Genomic DNA, 23,473 nt, shown 5'->3' on the forward strand with positions numbered 1-23,473 from the left:
TGGATCTATACCAAGGTTTCTAGAAGTGTCTTACAATGTAATCATATGTTTACACCACACTGTCATCACTTAATTGCACCCTGAAGTCTCAGCATCCTGTAATTAATAAATATTGTTAGTCCAAAAGGGACTTTGCCTTCACTTTTCAAATCGTACAGAAGATAAGGCAGTAAATGTTTACTCTAAAAAGAATACTTGCTTAAAGGGCAGATGGGTTTTCTTTACCCTTTAACACTATTAGTTTCAAAAAATAAAAAATAAAAAGAAGTGTTAGCTTCAGGCCTAGGATTTGATATTCTCTCTCTCTGGACTGAACAGTAAGATCCCTGCTTAGGTTTGTGCCAGTTGCCCTTCCTGAGCCCGGAAAGTCACAGTTTGCAAAGACTTCTCATAATATGCTATAACTTTATCTTAAAAGTTTATTTTCTAGAAATGGTTTTATTTTTAAAAATGCATTCCTGATGGAGTGGGGATAATATTAGAGAAAAATCATTTCTTGTTACTCTTCAAAACATTGGTTGATGCTCAAAATAGAGTAGCTTTGTCACAACCTGATACACTATCTACTGCAAAGCATAATACCTTAAACATTTCTACAAAACTGTACCCAGGTCATCAAAATGAGCCCTTCCAAGGTAGTGAACAGGAATGTCAGAAAATCAAGGGGATTGTGGCAAGTACTTCCCTTTATCTACTTTAAAACATCTTTTTACCAATAAATTTTAATTTTTACTTATTTGTTTATTTGAAAGACAAAGTGAGAAATGGATGGTGAAAAAAAGAGGAGGGAGGGAGTGCCTGCTTTTCTTCCCAAAGGCACAGAAGAAGCCGGGAACCAGAAACTCAACTCAAGTCTCCCACAGGAGCAGAAGGGACTCCATGAGTTAAGTCATCACCTGCGGCCTCCCGGGGTGTACATTAGCATGAAGCTGGAATCCTTTGCAGAGCCTAGACTCAAAGGCACACACAGTGACATGAAGGGCGGATACTGCACCAGCATGTTAACCAATGTACCAAACACCCATCTGTGAGAAACACATGATTTTCTTTCACAGCGACTGACACACCCCAAGGGAGCTTCCTTCAGGTATTCTACATTTGCTGCCACCCCCATGTGCTCACTACTTTACCTGTGCACCCCAGAAGTTAGAGCAAATAATAAACTTCAAGATATTCAGTAAAAAATCATTTTCAGTAATGTCCCCTCCAACCCAATGAAGAAGCCATATTGCTAAGTTGACTCAGACAGAGAGTGTGCCCCACACAGCTACCCTAAGAAGATGTATTTTAATGAACATGGTGTTCTCACCTACAGCTGGCACTGTTGATCTGTTATCAGCATTGTTTTCTTTATTCCAGGGGAGGAAATGGGTCGGCCAGCCTGGATGTAAGTATGCCAACAATTTGATTTATGGGTCCCATGTCTCAATTTCTTTCCCAAAACATTAAACAAAGAACCTTTCACTCAGTCATTACGGCTTTATTCCTTCGAGGGCTAGGACTTTTAATCCTCTCAAGACATTGATGAAATCCCTGTTAGTAGTCTTCAACTGTGTTATTGCCAGGATTTTTTACAGAAACTTCTAAGATTGGGCCACCAGCCAGACATCTGAGAGAGCAAGTAACTACAGCAGAAAAGCAGACAAAATCTAGCTTTTGCTGATGTCACAATTTTTCCAAGTGATGCCTTTGGTAACACAGCATATCAACAGTCCTCTGGGGTATACTAGGTGCAAAGAATATTTATTTGAAGTAGACTACCCTCATTTACAAGCACTTTAAAGCAATAGAACAGGAATAAGATGATCAATTTCTCCCACAGGAAAATGAATCTCATGACCTTGTGTTAGGACAGTTCTCTCAATATAGGCATTGCGGTCTTTGATGAATACTGCTGGGGCCAACACTGTCTGTTTACTATCGCCAGCACTAAGAGAAGAAACACCTCTCCATTTTACACACAATTTCAAAGCTTACATTCTTTTTCAAGAATGACCTTTGAGGATTTTCACCCAGGATGTTAGCCTTTTAAAATCCATAATAAAAGCCTGTCAGACACTGTGCGACAGTCTAATATATTACTCCAGTGTTGGGATCAATCACAGTCCAGGGTCTAAGTTCAATAGATCTTGTCGAAAGCATGCAAAATTTTCAGAATACATTATAGTGAAGTTTGCAAATCCCACAGACATAAATTAGGAAACACACTTGATATACTTGCATGTCACTGAGTTGTTGCTGGGCACCTTGCTGAGTGTGGAAATGGAACAGGGCTGCTTCTGTGACAAGAACAGGCAGCTTCACAAGCACATCTCCTTCAGCCCGTGGGGTTCTGCCAATACTGAACCCTGACTTTCCCACATGTTGTCAGCCCCGATGACCTTGCAAGGTTATTTCTTCATGAAGAAGAGGAGGATGATAAGAGATAGGAAATGAAATAATGGCGAGAGAATAAAAGAAATGCATTTTTTCTTTCAATGAGAAAATGAATGAAAGAAAATGCTTTTCTCTGAAAATTTTGACCTTGGGAATACCACTTTAAAAACACAGCTATTGTTTTTGTTTTTGATAGAGCTTTGTGACCAGGAGTCAGTTTCCCAGATATTCCCCACTCCTGATTTGCTCAGCTGGGCAACTATGCTAATATAACATCACTGAAACCACACTGCCCTCCCTTTGTGTCCAGGCTCCCGTGCTGGCTTTGAAGCATACACTCACAAGGCTACCAAGCTTTTGCCTCAGTCAAAAATGACTCTGAAATTAGTGGGTGGTAGAAGAAGAGGGAAAAAAAGAGCTCACACTCAATGTCTTTTGAAAAGTATTTGCTCCCTCGAGAATGCCACTCATCACTGTGCTCTTCTGACTTCCACACCTACACGTTTTTAAATGTCACAGACATCAATTACTTAGTGTTAATGAAGTCACAAAAATGAAATTATGAAACTCGACAGAGAACAAGCTTCAGTTTCGCTATTTGTGATAATTTGGTTGGCATAAGTGACCTCAACCAACAGTTATTTGCAAATAATTATTTCTCTTATCCCTAAATCTTTTGAAAGGTCCAAGCACAAACATGATAAACCCTGTCAATGCCTCAATGCCTTAAAATTGATATCAAAGAATTTTCAAAATAAAGTTGAAGAAATAAACACCTATATTTCTGTAAGGTTAGTGGCAGTCATGCAAACACACAGAAACAGAAACTAACATATTCTTCTACCTTACTCTAGCATCAGCATGAATAAGGTAAAAATACAGATGAGGGTCAGATCCTTCCTGCAGGGCGAATTCTGTGTGAAGTTAAGAATAAAACAACATGACTAGAAAAATGTGATCAAACCGCATTGCTATGTGTGCATGTTGATGTTTACTTCCTCAATTTACACAAATAATCAATTCTGTATAGAAAGCACTCATCTAAATACAAACAAAGCACTCATCTATATCCCAAGAACCACTGCATCAAATAGACTCTAAGATACGTAACACATAAGCAGATCCTAAAATAACCCCACAATACCCAGGTTAAAATAGCACATTTCTCTCTGCAACTACATCTGTTGGCGAGCTCAAGAATAGCATAGGGTACAGCACAGCTGCCTTAGGACTCTACTCTTTCTAGGATGGAGCTGTTTGCTTGTGATCCTCAACAGCTCATCGGCATGTCCACATTCAAGTTCACAGGAAAGGCACATGGAAATGACAAGCAAACTCATTATTGGAATTTGCTCACCTATCACTGATCAAAACTTGGACAAATGGCTGCACTAACAGCAAGGATGGTTAGAACTTTTAGTCATTAGTTTGGACACTGTTCAACTCAAAGGGAGAGGTTCTAATTCTAAAAGGAAAACACACAGGGTAAATATTAGGAGACATACATTTCAAGCATGCCTAGACAACCAGAGCCAACATAAGTGCTTCAAAAATGATACCAGCTTTCTTTAGCCCTGTCCAACCCATGATCCCACACAATCTTCAAATATTCCGTGCTTTCAGGAAAATCCCCTGTCACTTTGAACTTATCCTAACAACAAATGAATACCATTTTTGCCACTTTATGAGAATGTTTCCTTAGCACTGGTCACTTGTTTCATTAGGAGAAACACATTGACAGACATCACACTGTGCATATTGATGCTGAAACTTTGCTGGGAATAGGCCAAGCTTGACAGGGCAGCAGCACCTGTTGGCATGTCGGGGGGCCAGGTCTGGAGGTAGGTCAGGCTGAGCTAAGTCACAGCACCTGTGGGCTGAGCTGAGCCACAGCATCCAAGCATGCAGCTGAACGGGTTGCAGTCTGGACCATGCTAGGCCACAGCAGAGGCTGACATGTACAAAACCAGGACTGGGAGTCGGTCTGTTGGAGGCTATCGGAGGTTGTCCCAATCAGGCTGTGGCATCCCCTGGTATGTGTGAGGATTGAGTCTGTGGCGGACTGTCTTGGCTGGGCCACAGCACCTGTCCATTCATGGGAGATATGCGGTTGAGGCAGAATTGACTAAGCTGAACCCACTGGTATGTGCATTGGCTGGTGCAGATGACAGAGCACACCTGACCCTGCACTCGCTGCACACGAGTCAAGTGTGAGATCACCCCAGGTAAGGTTTCCTGGAGGGCTTTCTGAATGGACTGTTGGACTCAACCCATGATCACAAGGAAAATCACAAGATGTGTGGTCCTACCTTGCAGTGTTAAGTACCAGGACTGCACCTCCTCAGTTGCGAAAGCCTATGTAAGTGACAGCATTCCAGATGCACACAGGGGCAAGAAGGCCAGCTCATCTAGATGATCAGGGGATGTCAGCTGCCTTATAAGAGGATGGAAAGTAAAACAGGTTAGAAAATTCTACTGGGCAAGCTTTTCAGCATGTTCTTGGGTCTACTGATACACAGAAGGTAGAATTTATCAACTAGTAGACCCTGGAAGAATTTTCACAACCCTGGAGCAAGGAAACCAGCAACTTCTCAGAACTATCAAAACTGCTCAAGTAACACCCTCAGCACTCTCTTCTCTGCATTGAGTTCTCCAGGACATCATCAAATTGCTGCTCCCCACCTCCTTCTCCTGCAGACACCAGAGGAGAGGAGGAAAAAAAAAAAGACTGAAGCATTGTCCTGCCCACCTTCCTCCCTAACTGGAGGTCCACATAAGCATGAAAAATATTAAAAATAAAATTTAAAAAAAATTTAGTGGCCTTTGAGACAGTCAGGTTCAAGTTATTATTTTTTCTTATGCTCCTGACCATCCCTGCATCTTTATTTAATTAGTTGTCAGAAGGAAAACATACAGACACTTCATATAATGATACCTCTATAGGATTTCTTAATTTTGTCTTTTTTTTGCAACTGAGTCCATAATGATGGCTTCAGTTTAATCCTACCTTCTAGAATTGCTTATAGATCTTACAGTAGTTTTATTCCACAATTTGTACCTACATGCTCTATTACCCAAGTTGTTTACATGTGTATTAACATCATCTTATCAATGATACTATCAATTGCTTGAAGACAACAGTCATTTATCATACTCAGTACCAGTTCAAAACTTCAAACCTGATGAATTGATTTTTAAAGTATTCATACAGTGCTTATTGTATGCCCATCATTATGCAATCAAAACCAACATCCATGAAAAATGATGAATAAACAAGAGCATGATCAATAATCAAGAACCACAACATATCTCAGAACATTTGGCTAACAGTTGAGCAAAAATAGGAGAGGTAAACAGAAATTGGTGGTAAAGAGAAAGTTTACCCTTGTAAGCATGAGAAATCAAACTCCTTTCCAGTTTGACTCCACAGAGAGGTAAACATTTTACTTTTTAAAACAAGATTTTACAAAAATCCAAAAGACTTGATTAAATACATACACTAATTGGGTACCATATGATAAGTAACGTCAATGAAGATGGACATTTGACTTATTGGTTATGACCCTGTATGGAATTCTTGTGTCCGATGTCAGAGTAACTGGTTCCAAAATCTCAGCTTTGTCTCCAATTTAAGCTTTCTGCTAATACACACCTTGGAAGGCATCAGTGGATAGGGACTAAAGTGTTTAAGTTACAACCACCCACTGGAGAGGCCTGGATTGAATTCTGGCTTCCAGTTTTAATCAGCCCGGCCCATGATGTTGCAGTCACCTGGGACTAAACCACTGGGTAGGAATTTTACTATCTCCCTGTTCTCTATGCCAATTTAAGTAGATATTTTTTTAAATTATGGAATAAATATTATACATTTGTGTAAAAAAAGTTTTTTTAATTTGTGCATCCATATATTTATGACATGTACTATATTTCCATCTTAGGTTGGATCAAGCAAAACCATCATCCCTTTTTCCAAAAACATTATCCATCTTAGCTTGTTTTTTTTCTTTATGATTCCATTTCCTCACTACTTTTCTGCCCATCAGATCATTTTATGCCATAAGATGATTTTTAGCACTGTTAATTATATCAAGATATAATTAGAAACAAATTAAATGACTCTAAGTGCTTCTTCTTTCTTTTATATTTTCATTTTCCTCTTCTTTCTTCTTCTGACAATAGCTTTGTTTTTTTACTACAGATGTGGCATGAATAAAATCAGAAATTCTTACTGAGTTAGGAATTAAGTAACTTTCAGGAGTGACACACTATAAAATATTCATCATTGTTCAAACATTCATTATTTTCTCTCTCAAACTATTATACTTATTTGTGTCCAGTTACACGTGTGTGGGTATAGCTCTACACATCGCAAATGCTGGTTGCTTTGTCACACCCAAGGGCCTAAAATGATGCATAAGATGCATACAAAACTATCCATTAGCATGTTTTGTGATGGAAACCTCAGACAAAAAGAAGTCATTCTTTTTTCCTTCCCACCCTTTGCTTTTTGTTTTTTCCCTCATTTTGCATTCTGGCCTACAGTACAACTACACTAATCGCTCCAACTTAGGAGTGATACAATGCCTTAAAGTGGCTTTTATGATTGATTAAATGCCCCAGCTCTGCTACTACATTTAATCAATGGCAGCAACCTGCCAAAGCTTCATTGGCTACAAGGCATTACAGATTAAGTCTCACATTTTAGCTATTTCAGAACAAATTACAATTTTTATAAACTACAATATTTTTGGAGCTTTAGAGAGTGACAATTGTTTCTGGGAAATTAGCATATTCATTTTCATTCTAATTAGTTAGAATGCTTGACATTATTGCAAGGTACATTTCACTAATACTTTGCCGTTGCAAAGGCTATAATAATGTTAACTGCACATTTATTTCAATAGGCAAGGGATAACTGTAACAGTAAAATGGTCATTCAAGAAAACCTGACAGCTCAAGCAAAAGCTACTAAATTTGTACAATCTTGGAAGATTTATAAGAAGAAAATTCTATGTTTAAATAGTGCAAGAAGGGCAAATGGGTGTTAATCAGGTTTGTTGGGGACCTGAGAACTGTGCATTCTCTTTTATGTATCCTTCTCTAGAATGGGATGGAGACATGCTTCCCCTGTTTCAGGACTTGGGTTTCTTCGTTAAGTCATTTACCCAGACAAAACACATCCTTGCTGAAACAATGCGTTACAGGGGCTGCTGCTTAATGCAGCACGCTGAAACTTCAACTCCCATACTGGCATCCCCTAAGAGTTCCAGTTTGAGTCCTGGCTGCTCAATTCAAATCCAGCTCGTCTCTAATGTACCTAAGAAAGCAGAATATTATGGGCCAAAGATTTTGGCCCCTGATACCCACTTGGGCAATCTTGATGAAGTTCCAGGTTCCTGAGTTTTACCTATCTCAGTCCCAGACATTGTGTTGAGGAGTAAACCAGCAGATGGAAGACGGACTCATTTATCAGCCTGGCCATCTCTAGCCATCTCTATCTCTCCTTCTCTGTAATTCTGACTTTCAAATAAAAACATTAACTAAAATTAAACTTTAAAAAAAATTCGTTGTAGACTTTTGGCCACAACTGCTAAGAGAAATCTTATATGACTATCTCCTGTCTTATGAAGATGTGGTCCAATATTTTGTTTCTTTTCAGTGAAGGGACTATGTCTTCTCACCTTTGTGTTCCCCACAAAAAGCATAGTTCCTTATTCAGAGACTCTTTAATACATATTTTTCTTAATATGAATCTTATGACCTAGAAGTCCAGCAAAATCTGGAAAAAACTCTCAAAAAGGCAATCAGAAATAAGATGCAAAGTAAATGAAATCGTATCCATTTTGCTTATACCACTAGATGACACTGTTATGTAAAATCTTTCATTGTATTTATTGCCATCTTTTAAAATATTATCATGAAGAAAATATTCTCAGAAAAGAATACCATGAAAGAAAACCAGAGATAACTTACTTTTTAAAAATATATCAAAATGAATTTGAAAAAACATGTTTTATATTTGATAGAGATTTCTGTTCAATATATTAAACAAGATACACTTTCTGAAGAAGAAAGTGCAGAGAGAAGCAGAGAATGGAAAGCTAACATTTGGGAGAAGGTTCAAAGGGATTTCCAGTTGATGAGACCTAGCAGGATCGAGGTGATTACACACACGACAGCCCCCACAGAATACAGATTTGGACACTAATCACAGTAGTGCACCCGGTGAAGATATCAAATTCCATAAATCCTCATAACAACAAGTCTTTCTGAAATGTTTCACATACTCAAGTCCATTGTCAGGAAGTTACATGTTGCTTTTGGTCTGGGTCCTGGCTCATCCATAATTCAAATCAAGTCCATTCCCCTAGACAGGGCTTCAGAGTCTCAAAGGAAAACTTCACATTTCTCTTTTGCACACTGAATCAGGTTGTTTTTACACTTGCATGCCTGGTAATCCTCTGGAATGGCATATTCTATCTCCGATGGAGGTTATACCCACCACCACATTGGATCACAATATTAGAAACACAGTTGGCCCAGTTTGTAGATTTGGACACTGCAGTAATGAATGCACCCTCACATGATGAGCTAATATGTTAATATTAAGTCATATTATGTTCCTTGGGAGGTTAGGTGGAATGAGCTCCCAGATAATTAACTGCCTAAATGTGCCGAATAATGATACAAATGCCACTCGGACACTTCCTCTCACCAACTCCTGTTCAATGGCCACCTGAGAGTAATAACAATAAAGCAAAGATAGAAAGTTGGAGGAAGCACAGCAGCTGTTCAGCCTACGTGAGCCAAGGGACAAGGACATGCTCTCTCACTGAGGTCTCAGACAACCTCCAACATGCAATAAAATAAGCCTTGTTATTGTAGCATAAGGAATCAGCCTGAGTTATTGCCCTGAAGCATTAGGAATAGAATATACATCAGTCTACCCTATGGCCCTAAAAGCAGGCCTAACTCAGGTTTTGAGAACAGAACCATAATATGCAACAAAACAGTGTCTTTGGTTCCACATGCTCAGGAGTAATTCATCCTGGAAACGTAGCTTCTGGCAAGCTGGTTATGGTGGATTCTGTCTCCCGAAGCCAATGTTCTCCCATAATGAAAAAGAACACCTCAAAACTGAGTTCTGGTGATGGTCTTGTCTTCAATAATGGGTGACTAACTAAACCCAGATGGATGGCTGGGAACAGTTCCAGTTAATATCAACTCTTTTTTGCATGACTATTATCATAGGCTCATCTCTTTCTCACATGTGTGGATTCAAGCAAATAAGTTAGACAGTAATTTGGCATCAGTATATTGCAAATGTAACTCCAGAAGTGACAAGTCTCATACTAACGTCTTTCTACACCAAAATAACCCTTATGAGGCATGATGCAATTGTAACAATCATTTGGCATACAAGTAACATCTAGTGTCATTTAACTTGAACCCAGCAGGACCAACTGCAGGAAATCAAGTCTCCTGAGCCTCCTTTCAACTTTCTCACTGTAAAATGTCTTTTGAGGCTGGCAGTACTGCACCATTTGCTTCCTGAGGCTAAGCTGAACAATCAGAACTACAGTGAAGAGGATCTTGGTGGCTCTTTGCACTGTTTTGCAAATTCTTCACTTTCTTCTGGCTGAGAGAGATAATACGATTTAAAGAAATGTAGATCATGAGATGTATTTCTCCCTATGCTCCACAAGGTAAAATTCAGTGCACGTTTTAAAGTGATAAATATTTTCTACAAAATATTTGGAGAACCAAAAAAATAGAGAAAAACACAAAAAAATAGGCAATCTCTAGATGTAGTAGGTGGAGTCTGTTGAAAAAGGTCAACGTTTTGTTTGTTTAGAATTACGTGTTTAGCATTTACTCTTCCCAGAAAATATCTTATTTTTCCCATTTATATAGGTTATTAAGTATTCCTAAGGCCCCCATTAAGCTTTTCTAAGCTCTCTGGTCTGAGACACATGTTGTGGTATGGAGGGGTTAAACTGCCTCTTGTGACTTGGGTTCCCCTATCTGAGTGCCACTTTGAGTCCTATCTCTTCTACTTCTGATTTAAATCCCTGCTAATACACTTGGGAAAGCAGTGGTAGATGGCTTGAAATCTTAGTCCCTCAGCACACATGAGGGAGACCCAGATAGAGTTCCAGTCTCCTTTCTTTCTCCTGTCCCTGTCCTGACCACTGCAACAATTTGACCAAACCCAGATGGATGGCTGGGAACAACTTGGGGAATGAATCAATGCATGAAAGAGATATCCTTCTATCTTTTCACTCTGCCATTCAAATAAACAAAGAAACACCTAACATATGCTTAAAAATAGGCCTGCTCGGCAGTCATCCCATTCCCTCTGCTGGATCTCAACCACTAATTTCATTTATGGTAGAAATTTCTTTGAAGCTTCCTAGTACTTATTTTATTACAAAAACTTCTCTCCAACAGGACTCAAATTCCTGTAAGCCATGAGATACTTCTATGTATCCTTACCACCTAGCAATACATCCAGACATGATGAGGTTGAAAGCTCTTACAATTTATAATGATGATGACCAAGGTGATGATGCTACTGCCAAATTTGTCTCTAAATGATTATGTAGTCATTGCACATATGCTACCTTCACTTTGATTATTATCCTTTGCCATATATCTTAGAGGAATTTTAAATCCTGTAAATAATACCTGTGTCCCCTCATAGGAAATTACATTCAGGCCTAGAACTTCTCAGACACAGAAAGATGTTGACAAATTGCTGCAAATTCAGTGGAGAGTTGCTAGATTGATTAAGGGGATGGGAGACTTGATTTATGAGAAAACATTAAAAGAACTAAATATGTAAGGCTGGGCTCCACGGCAATTCTGAGGGGGCCTACGGGACTTGACAACTGTGTATTAGTAGCCAGAGGATGAAACCAGCATTGGAAGAAGAACCACTTAAAACAGAGAAAAGGGCCTTCAGTGACACTTACCAGAGATTTCAACTAATGGGGAATAAATGTCCTGATAGATGAATCTAGTGCTTTTCAAACTTTTTGTGCCTAAAAATTCCCAGGGAGCTTGTTAAAATGTGGATTCTGACTCAGTGCGCCTGTGATAGCCTGAGACCACAGCATTTCTTACAAGCTTCCAAGTGACACTTGCTGCTGGTCCAGGGACCCAGCACATTGTTCAAGCCTTTCCTGTTACATGATTGCACAATTCTGTTTTATTTACAAGCTATAAACTTGGATATTTAAGTGAAGTGTTCTGAAGTCCATGAAGGGAAATTGGAACACAAATTAGACAATCCAGGAAAATGGGTTATTTCCCCTTTTAGCCACCCACACTGAGATTCTTCACTGCAATGAATAACCCAGAGCCGTCACTTCTTCCATGTTTATCTCACCATTCAAGGCAGATGATAGCACAGGAGGAAAGCCAATCTGTCTCCCAAGTTACAAGTGTGGGCTACCCCAGGGATGGTTTTTGGTTTCCAAAACCACTCCACCTTTTGGCCTGAATTTTAGAGCTGATATTTGATTCGTTTGGTTCAATTTTCCATCATTTTTATCATGAAAATTCCATCATCAGTCATTTGTGCTTAAATGTATATGGATTTAGCATCCTTTTCAGGCAAATTTCAATAGAAGGATGAAGGTTATCATAAAGACACTGTGTACTTGAAGACTAGATGCTGATGAGAAATACAAAGACAATTCATTTCACACAGAAGAACGAGGTTCTAACAAAAGGGACTGATTTACCAAGTAAATCCACCTTCTTGTTACCAAAATCCAGATTTCCAGATTTTCAGGCCAGCATTATTTTCATTGATCAAAACTTCTCTCCTTTCCTGCAAACCCACAGAGCTAAGATCTTCAACTATTTCAAGCTGTAAGTATATCCAAGGGGCATCTCCAAACCCTTAGAATAAGTCACTGATGACCACTCTTTTATTCTTTTCACTCAAATTATGCTTAATCAGATAACTTAAAAGTAATGTTTCCCTCATCAGATATAAACCCTGAACAGGGGAACAGGTGAGCTTTAGTTTCTTTATTATAACCATGTGATTAGAATGAAAATTGGGAAGATGAACCCAGCTGCTTTTCATCTAAAAACAGCTCAAAGAGACTTTGGGAGACTCCTCTACTATTAAGGGTGACATTCTTTCACCTTCGTATTCAAGCAGAGTCAAACGAGCACAGAAAGAACACTGGCTTCCCCCCCATCTCATCCCAACCCTTCCTGCACTCCAGGTTTCCGTTTGACAGCCCAAATAATGATATCTCCTATTGCCATAAGCTTTCACATATCACACAGATTTTTCATACACATATTTTCATTTTATTTTTATAATACTTAAGGTAAGTACTACTTTTATGATTTCCTTTTTTAGGCTGGAGAAACTTCCTCACAAAATGGTTAGTAACATGTCAGGTCACAGTTAATCTGGAATATGGACCCTAATATTTGGACTTCAAATTGTATGTTGTTTTCACAGCAGTGCTTCTCCTGATCAAGCCATTAATTTTTGTCCAAGGTATTAGATAAGTCTAATACTTGTCACTTTTCCTTAATAACATGGATGTTAGTGTATTATAATAAAAATATATTGTGTGGTCCTGTGGGACTTTAAAACTTTTAATTCTTCATTTTTTAGTCCACCTCCAACTTTGAAAAAGTACACTTATTAGAAAATATTTAGCAAATTTAGTACTTTCCTCAATTCAATAGGTTATGAGAGAGAAGCAGAAGACAAAGAAGGAAAATGAAGCAATTTTACTTCAAAGCTGTAGTGAAAATCCTGCAGTCATTAAAGATTGAGTATGATGTCCTCATTTGCTATCTCTGCAGAACAACATGCTGAGAGTTCGTAGCCACTAAGATGTCACCAAGGCTCTTTAAGATCCCTAGTCTGCAGACAAAATCAATCACACTCAACCGGCTCTTCTTCCTGAGACATTACACATATGTGCACATAAAAGCAATGCACAACAGAAACTGAGAAAAACTTGTTACGCTGATTTAAATTTTTCAGTTCCTCATAAAATATAATTGATCCACTTTTTCACCCCATACAGCTTAAGAAACTTCGTCTTTATTCCATCTTCTTCAAAGTTGGCTGTTAGAACTAAAATGATCAAAGTCTCTCTTTCCATTGAACCAGTGATACACAGCCTAGCTAGCCATCATCGAAGAACTGTATCTTCTACTTCACTTCGGGTTAATAATGCCAGCTTAACTCTTGTCAGTGCACTCACATAGCGAAGAAATCATAGCACACTGGCACGAAGTAACACTTTTTCCAAAACTTACATATATCTAAATGTACCATATGACCTTGTAATTAAAGAATCTTGCAGTCAAATTCTTATGGTTATTATACGTCTCAGTTAACCTACTTCATTATCTAGATACAGCCAGATAACAAAAATGTTTAAATGCCTCTAGAACAGTAAAACTAACACATAAGTAGTGTTGTACATACACCATGAGTTAAAATGCACTTATGCTGGAGCACATTAAGAAAAGTGATGTCAAAGAATGCTGGAACCAGATGTGTTCACAATCTGAGATCATAAGGTGTCAAAACTATGTGAATAACTAAACCCCAAAATTTCCAAAAAGATTAAAATTACAAGCAAGTGAAAATAGCTACATGGAAATAGACATAAACACTGAGTATCAGCGAGTGTTGACAACTGAAACTCACATATAGCACGCTAAACAATGTAAAACACTTAACCAGCTTGAAAGACTGTTTGGCAGCACTGTGTCTACTAAATTGTACCCTTTGACACAATCATTCAAAGTCTACGTACATACCCACGAAAAATGAATACAAATGGAGCCAGTGTGATAGCTCAGCTGGCTATTCCTCCACTTGCAAGCTCCAGCATCCCATATGGGTGCTTGTTTGTGCTCTGGAAGCTCCACTTCACATCCAGTCCCCCACTTGTGACCTGAGAAAGCAGTGGAGGATGGCCCAAAGCCTTGAGACCCTGTACCAATGCAAGAGACCAAGAAGCAGCTCCTGGCTCCTGGCTCCTGGCTTCTGGCTTCGCAAAGAAATAACTCAGACCACTGTGGAAATTTGGGGAATGAACCAAAGGATTGAAGGTCTTTCTCTCTGTAAATTTGCCTTTCCAATAAAAATAAATAACTCTTTAAAAAAGAAACGTGAATGAATATAGCTTCAAAACCTGTACATAGTGATAATAGCTTTACTTGTATTGTAATAACTTAAATAAGAAAAGACCCTATACATTGAACAAGAAAGTGAACAAGTAAGTGGCAGCAGGTCCACAAAGCCGACATGTATGTAAAAGCATACAAAACAAGCGATAACATGCAACAGCATGGTGACTTTTAGATAATTTATGCTAAATGAAAGACTGCAAACACAAAACTACAACACATACATAATGTAAGATTCTATTATACTAAAAATATTAGAGTAGTGGTGATGGGTGAAGGTGTGTAAACATGTACAAAAGAAGATACAGGCTCTTTTTGGGGCTCTAGAAATGTCACATATCTTCTGAATAACAGATACACGGGGCAAACATTTGTGAAAATTCATTGAGCTTTATTCCCCGTAGTAGTGTCTATCATGTGATGTCCTTTTTTTTTTTTAAATCAATGTGATGATGCCACTCCTGTTTAAAAAGCGTTTAAAGGCAACTATAGTTGTAGACTCAGGAATGGGGTACAATGCGTGATCCCCTCCCATTATCACTTTGGGGCTTTCTTTGAAGGCCCAAGTCGCATTTCAGAGAACAATTTCAGCCCTTTAAAGACAAAGATCCTATCCTTGAAGTCACAATGACTGGAAACAAAAATGCCTCAGCACATTTTTCATTCTTAAATTATCCTCATTAAATGGCATTTGGCTAACAACCCAGGTTTTCACAGAACTGAAGTGCATAGTATACAAATGTCCATTAGGCAATGACTGAAGCTGCAGTAATTGTCCCGCCCTCCTCGCCCCCCACACTGCTGTCAGGCATAGGTATAATTTTAATTACTATTGTAAATTTCTCTTTACTCACTATATATTCATTTTCCTATTAATGTTTTAATCACTTCTTACATGGATTCTCATTTCACATCTCTGGATTATAAATGGAGTGCAAAACCACTACCCTCCCCTTCTGCCAAGCTTAAAATAAGACAGAATTGACAGGAATTATGGCATAATGCTGGACAGGGTGGCAGACTGAATGTCCAATCCAAGTTTTAGAAGCCAAAATAGCCATTTTTATATATTTTTTAATAACAAAAGGGATTCAAATACAGTGGTTTTTGACACGTTGCTTAGGATTTTATACTGCTAATTAAGGTACTATTGAGACTAAACAAAAACAGGATCATTGCATATCAAAAGTTAATATCAATGACAGCCAAAATATTATCTTCAAGCAAGTTGAAGATTTTCTCTTGTGAATTATTTCTCTTATGAATCTCATCTTAGAACAACATACTATTTTATTAAGGATCTGTTACTTAAAATGCATCAATATCTCTTCCAAATCAAAAGCTTGTCTAAGCCAAATTTCTCTTTGATTATTATTCAGGACACAAAGCATGGAATTCTCTTCTGTTTATAAGTAAAACAAACCATTTATATTTTTACTGCTTCTGCAACTGCTCATTATTTCAAGATAATTATAAAAATAATAGAGATTAAATCTAGTCATTTACCATTTAGTCAGAGTTGAATTAATGAATACTGCCCCTATGTTAGTAGTACTCAATTCTGCAAGCTCGTACTCTGTGCCAGATCTGTCCCTCACTTTTGGAAATGCATTAGTGAGAATGAGGTTAAGAGTTAAGGCTGAAAACATTTAATTAAAGTATCTGGCACAAAATTGCAGATTGAGATAAAGGAACAGGGTCCAGTGAGAGACTAATCTAGATTGAAGTTTAAAAAGTGATGGTTCAGCTAAGATCTGAGGGCTGATCATGACTAGAGCACTGGGCATAAGAACATTTCTGACTGAGGAATAAACACAGCTGGAACCCTGAATGAGGACCTTCATGGAACTAACAGGAAGGCCACTGAGATTGGAATATAGAATAACAAAGAGAGCAGAAAAGAGTTTAGCAGAGAGACATCATGAAGAGGTCTTATAAGCAAAACATTTGCAAGATCATACTAGCATTTAAAATTTTTTTCAAATTATATATTTTTATTTTACTTGCAAAGCAGAGAGAACTTAATCCACTCATTTTCTCACCAAAATTTTCAAGTTTTTCATATACGCATTTTTCAATTTTGCTTCTAAATTATTATTATCATTTTGTGACATAGTTTCATAGGCTCTGGGATTTCCTGTACCCTTTCCTCAAGTCCCCTCCATCACCAAGCTGAGTTCCCCAATACTATTACTATAATATAGTTCTTTATAGCCAGTCATATGTCCATCATTGCAGACATGGAAAATGGCAGAGTCGAGCATCCTATTGTCAAGATATACTTAGCAGTTTCATTGGAAAGATATAGTTAACAGTTTCATTGGGAGTACATCTTTAAAGTGGAAGTAGAGATGTATTCTGCATTATATTCTCACATCTGGATACATAGTCTCCATTACAGTTGCTATACATTCCCTTAAATGAAAAGTCGCAAATACAAAATCAAGAACAGGAAGAAAAATAAAAAATTTACGATGCCATGAAGTTAAACTACATGCAACTGGATATGATAGTCTCCATCACATAGTTATTATACATCTCCTTAAATGAAAAGTCACAAAACAAAAACAATGGGAAGAAAAAAAGTTAAAAACACCTCCTTCTTATCCTATTTTTAACTTTTATAAAGACATATTTTCAATTTGTTAAAACACAAACTAAATCCTGCACTAGATAAAGAATTCAACAAGTAGTAAATAGAAAAATAAATGAAAACTTATCCTTTCTCTAGCCTTTCCCACTACTTCTGAACTCCCTGATTTTGAGAAAGCTCAGCTCTGCTAGATAAGAAAGTGATCCAACTACTGAAAAGTAGAAAATGAAGTCTAACATAAATCCACCAAAACAAATGTACAATATCATAGCTAGTAATGAAGTTTTGCAGGACATTGTTAGTGGTTGTATGTCATGATATACCAGAACTGGCCGCAATAGTTCAGATATTTTATGTGCAGTTAAGTGAGAGCACAGTGCAACTAACCCTCCTTGCATATGAACACATTATTTCTGTATCTGTACCTGGGTTGCCATGCAAAAGTGTATAGTTGCTGATAATCTCCCAGCACTGTTTATCATTTAAACTATTTCTCTCATTGCAGAAGTAAATATCCTGTTCTTAATTCAAGTAAACATCAAAGCTATTTGCTCAGTGGGTCTGTGGGGTGGGAAATTTTTTAGAGAGCCTGAAATCATCCTCTGCCCTTCCCACATGCAAAAGGCTCACCTGTTAAATAATTTCCCATTGTATAGAATAGTCCCTTTGTATAGTTCTCGCCCTTGTCCCTTGCAGTAAAACATGTGGTCTTGTATATCACGTCATGTTTCAAGGAAGAAATCTGGAATCTATCAGCTTTCAAGGCCTAAGCGATGGGAGAAAGAAGAAATTAAAAAAAAAATGAGCATCTCAAACTTGGGCTCTGTAGCAGCAAAGTTGACAACAGCTCCTGAGAGGCCATCTGTTGTGTCTATTTATCACCTGTCAGGCCAAGAAGGAAAAAGATGCCAAATAGGACATGGGACTCAGTAAAACACCTAAAACATGCCATTTTTTTAGGGAACATTTGTGAGAACTACAGAAAGCATCTGTATAAGAACCTTGTATTGTATACTAGCAATAGGATGCCGTGCAAATCATCTTTTAATCTTGATAGGTCCTAGAAAATAGAGTATGTTCTATTAATAAGTATGGCAGCCCAGAGACATCTATCAGGAAATCCCAGGAAAGTCAGGCTATGGACATGATACCGACAAATATGCTGGAGAAACATGTACTCTTATTTTACCAAATTACTGTCCAGATTCCAGGCTCTTCACTTCCACATGTTATGATGTGCCAAAAAAGAAAAAAAAAGTTATTTTAGAGTTAAAATAGTTCAACCTTGGCTTGTTACAAATGAAGCTGAAAACAGCAAAGTTGTTTTGTTCACAACTGCAGAAATATGAAACACCAGAAATCAAAAGCTCCATTTGGTATTGTCGGTTCACTTAAGAGCCTGGGATTCAGGTTTCAAGGCCACTACATTTCATAAGGGAGGCCAGTTCAGTCAGTTCTGAGATGCTTATGGAATTGTCTTTTTATCAAGCTCACAAAAAAGCGGGGAGACTCAAATATATCCTGAGTTTACCTCTCATCCTCATTTATCAGGTCATTATGCCCAAGAAGTTAAACTTGTTCAAATGAAGACTTCCACTGAAAGCTAGTGTCATTACACCCATAAGTACACTGTGTGCATGAAGCAAACCATTTGGAGCCCAACTCACAACATGATTAGAGAAAGTGTTACCAATACCTATATAGAAAGTTCATGCATGCAGTGGAAAGAGGATGTCAGTTTATTAACAAGAGCACCAAGCGAAGGGTTGAACGCATCCCATAGGATCAACCTACGGAAGGAGTCTAGAGAAACACAATTTTGAATTTTCTATCTTAAGGCCAAGGTCCTTCCTTCCAATTGGGAAACATAAAATCTCTTCATCTGTGATTAGTTCTCTTCCCACAAGCAGCTAATACAATTTTTTGTCCATACCCACTATCTGATCACTTTCTGCTTCTTCCATTCCAGATCTGTATCTCCATTCTACTGGAACGCAACTAGGTAATTCAGTAAAAAGTTGGAGCCCAAACAGCACATGTGGTCATAAAGATGCTTGCATCCATTTCATGTCTTAAGAACTAACTAACCTTCCCTTTGTCCCAGTCCTGGAATTAGACTCCTCTTTATATCTGAGGCCTAAATTTTTATGGACTCCTTTACAAAAGGGTATCTCTCTTGATCCTCCTATTTTATGGAAAAAGGAAAGCATCAGAAAGAAGGAAGAGGTAAGCAGGGAAGAAGTCAGATGAGAGTAGGACATAGGAAATGACTGTGAAGTATATGTAAATATTAAAAGTGGAATATTGTAAAGTGGACATCATTCCTTAGTACATTTCCAGAATAGACTATTTCAGATGTTTTTGTGCATCCAAAGAATGAGAACATGTCAGGGAATCTTCTAAGGTTTGCTCTAGATGGTGCTAACATATTCAACCTATCATTCTAGTTAACCAGCATACCTGTGCAGGTAGCTGTAAACTGCAGTGTAAGGGAAGAGCTGGAGAACAGCATTATTTTCTGACAGAAGCAGGTTAGTGATGGTGAGCACTGCTCTTCAGGAAAGAACAAACTATGTTATGCTCTTAAGTCTTTGGAGTTGCTTTAGCCATTATTAGTCATGCTACGTTGATGGGTCAAGTGTTCCTTTTTCTGAATTCTTACAACACCTTTGTCTCATATTCTATTTTCTTTTATTCTTCAAAGATAAATAAAACTGGTATGTTATATAACATGGTGCCAAGTACTTGAGTCCCTGCCACACACATAGGATACTTCAATTTAGTTCCCAAATCTCAACTTTGGCTTGTCCCCAAACCATCATCATCAACGAGGGAGAGTGAGAAAGTCAATAACCAACTGGATGCTACAGTGCTATAGAAGACCAGGACTAAACATCTAAGCATCCCTAAACCTTTTCAGGCAAGTATCCCACCAGCTTCACTCCGCAGGTAATGGAACTGAAAGTAAAGATGTCAACTGACTTCCCCAAGGCCAGACACCAAAAGCGTGTCTAAAATGATGGATTATCTTGTATGTGCCCATTGCTTTCAGATGTAACTTGCTTTATCATCCCTAAAGTTAGGCAGTTAATAATTATCACAGCTGGAATTCCAGCCCAACTCTTCCAATTCTAGATCCCAATTGCCTCTTGTAGCAACGCAGTCAGTGCTCTCTACCCCTAAGCTCCCTCATTACCAGGTAGGGGATCACTGCTCATAAGACCACATTAGTTCTAAGCATGGGAAGTGGTAAAAGAGCTAAAAGGGGCTCTGCAGTCAATATCTGTGAGTTCTAGGGTCATGGTCAAAACACCCACATGATTTATCTGCCCTTAATGCTGAGATTAATAACATCTAACTGGGGATTACATTCCTTTTTTTTTTTTTAATCTTGGCAGAATATACAACATAGCAGGTACCAAAAAAAAAAAAAAAAAAAGATACAGACTGTCCTAGCCACCTTTCATTAAGATCAAAAACAGAGTCCTACTGCTGTTTTACCTTCCCTGTGTTCCTTCCATCATGCCATTCAAAAACGCCACACTACATTCATCCAGTAAAAATTAAGAAGCAAAGAAAAAAGTAACACAAAAGGAATGGGTGGGACGGAGAAAATCAAGACCTCTCACAGTCACTCAGCATAACAGTACAAATAACTTTTTTTGATTGAGGCAGGCAGTGGTAAGGTTCAGGAGGCAGCAGCTGGTAGCCTCCTAAAACCCTGCACCATTAATGAGAACATGGCACTTCAGGGATCTTTGTTAGCACAACAGCAATAACAAATCACATTCCTCATGCCCTTTGTCCTGACCTGGTCAGGCATTTCTAAGCTTTTGTACCACAGGCTACAGAAAATGCTGTGACAGACAAGTGAAGTTAGGGGGGGTGGTTCAGAGAACCATTTCTTTATTGCTGCACAGCCCTCGTCGGTCAAGGACACATCAGAGATCCTGAGCATACAGGCAAGAGGCTGCTCTATACCCTGACTGCCTTGAGAGCAGGAAAATACCACTCGGGAGTTTGAACACGCACAGAAATACCAGGGAGGCTGCTGCTTAAGCAGTTGGCATGTGTTCAGTGGGCATTGTGTCTTTAATTTGGCAACTGATTTAACCCATTGCTGAGACGTTAGTCATAATCCTGCCCCTTGTTTCCTCATGCCCTGCACTGCTGCCTCTATCACACACTCACGCAGTCCCTCCAAGAACTATGCACAGAAAGGGCCAGGGTGTTAGAATGACACAGTCAATATTGCTGAACTCTATCCAAATAAATTCCCTCTATTAATACCCAAATAATTCATTACAAATGAGGGAATTGACTAAAAGGGAGGGGACAAAATAACAGAGCTTGGTCATTAATTTGAAAGCATGGCTGATGAATCATCACAAATGATTATTAACTGGCAAGTCAGACTCGTGAGACAACTCTTTCTCTAAAGGTCAGCAATTTATGAATACAAGATACAACTTTCACACAGACCGACTAATAATGAGGATGCAATGAATAATTACCAAATGCAAAGAGAATGCTGCAGAGAATCTTAACACACACTTCTAAATTCTGTACAATTCAGAAGACAGAAAACAGTGAAAGTCATAATATAATTAGTTCTCAAATTCCTACCAATCCAAACTCATTAGAAATTTTTTTCTTTGTAAATGTTTCTGTGTGAGTAAGAAACATGCTTCATGTAACTTATAGACAAATTTTTATAATAAAATGATAGTTTTCTCCCTCCTTCCTTCTTTCTTTGTTTTTTAATGTTTGTGGTAACATACATTTATTTTATAATCAAAGGTTTAATGCTCCACTATATAAGAAGCTCCACATTTATAATAAAGGAAAAGCATGTCTTCGGGAAACAGAACCTTCTAAAACAGAACCTTCTAAACCCACGGCTACCTTATTTGGCCTCCACAGGGTTATACGCATAACCGTCACTGAGTCATGCAGCTGGGCAGGGCCCAAGGTATTCTATGACTATTTACTCTTTTCCCACCTTCCTCCTGGGTGAGATGCTCCAAGACATTCTCTTCCTCTATGATTCTGTCTATTGTGTCCTATAGCATATTAAACTTAAACTCTAGATACCTCTTAAGATCAGGGTCATGGAGGTTGGCCTGGGCAGGGAAAAAGCTTTTGATGAAGAAGATCTAAGAAATCCAAAGATAACTTTCACATTGGTAAATTTGTGAACCCTGGAAAAGACCCAAATACAAACACAGGTTGTCACTGGACAGGAAAGAGCTGAGCAGCTTATAGTAATGACCTAGACATGCATTAACAGATCCTCTCTCTAGAGACAATAATGAGCCCAAGAAATCAGGTGGCACCCAGGCCAGTGCACCATCTGCTTCAGTCTGTTAGGAGGGAGTGTTCAGATGCTTGTCTCAGACTCATTTCCATCTTTCCTACGAATCTTCCACTTCAGGATGCCACACTGATTCAGACTCTAACTGTGCTCCCAGCCCTGCTGTGACAGCTGAGTATTCCTTCCATGCCTATCGCATAAATCCTGCCTGTGCCTGTGACCGGTTCTGACATTTGGCCATCTGTTGAGGTCAGGTTCTCCCAGTAGCAGACAAAGAGTCAAGAGTTTAAGTGGAAGTGATTTATTAACAAGTGCCCGGAGGAGAAGGCTGTTAAGAAGTGGGGCCTCAGAATAAGGATGAGGAAGAAGGCAACCTGATCCCAGCCTCAGCCAGATCCCACGATGAGCTCTGTGATAAACATCATACCCAAGAGTTTGTCACACCTTGAGATGAAGGAGGGGATTTTCCTACCAGTCCCAAGAGCAGCCGCCCACAGACTAGCATGGTCCAGGTTTCAGTGTCGGGTTGGTAACATGCATTCTCAAGCAAATAATGTTCTCCAGGGACACAAGGTGTCTTCACTACCAAACATTAACTCTGTCAAGGTCTCAGGTGACAGCCGTTAGTAGCAAATCTCGCTGAAGATGGAAGGTGAGTTTACAGGTAACTATAACGGATGCAAGAACACTTATGTCATTCAGCAGCACCATTCCATGAACGTTTGTTCAATCATTTACATGATCAAAGAGTGAATCTATAATATATACATTATTCCATGGGGAGAAGTAGAATGAGGGAAAGGAAACTGCAGAAAGATGTGGCTTGTTCTTTGCAGAATATTGCACTGAATGAGAGAAATGGGAGAGAAAAGACAAGTCCAAAGCCAGGTTTATGTCAGAGTCCTTTTTCTGATTAAATAAATAATGACACTTAGCATATTGATTTAAGTGAAACAGCAGAGAAGGGAAGGTTTGTGATGTAGGACAAAGGGGCGGATTGGAGC

This window comes from Ochotona princeps, chromosome 18 (assembly GCF_030435755.1).
Source record: "Ochotona princeps isolate mOchPri1 chromosome 18, mOchPri1.hap1, whole genome shotgun sequence".
Classification (NCBI taxonomy): domain Eukaryota; kingdom Metazoa; phylum Chordata; class Mammalia; order Lagomorpha; family Ochotonidae; genus Ochotona; species Ochotona princeps.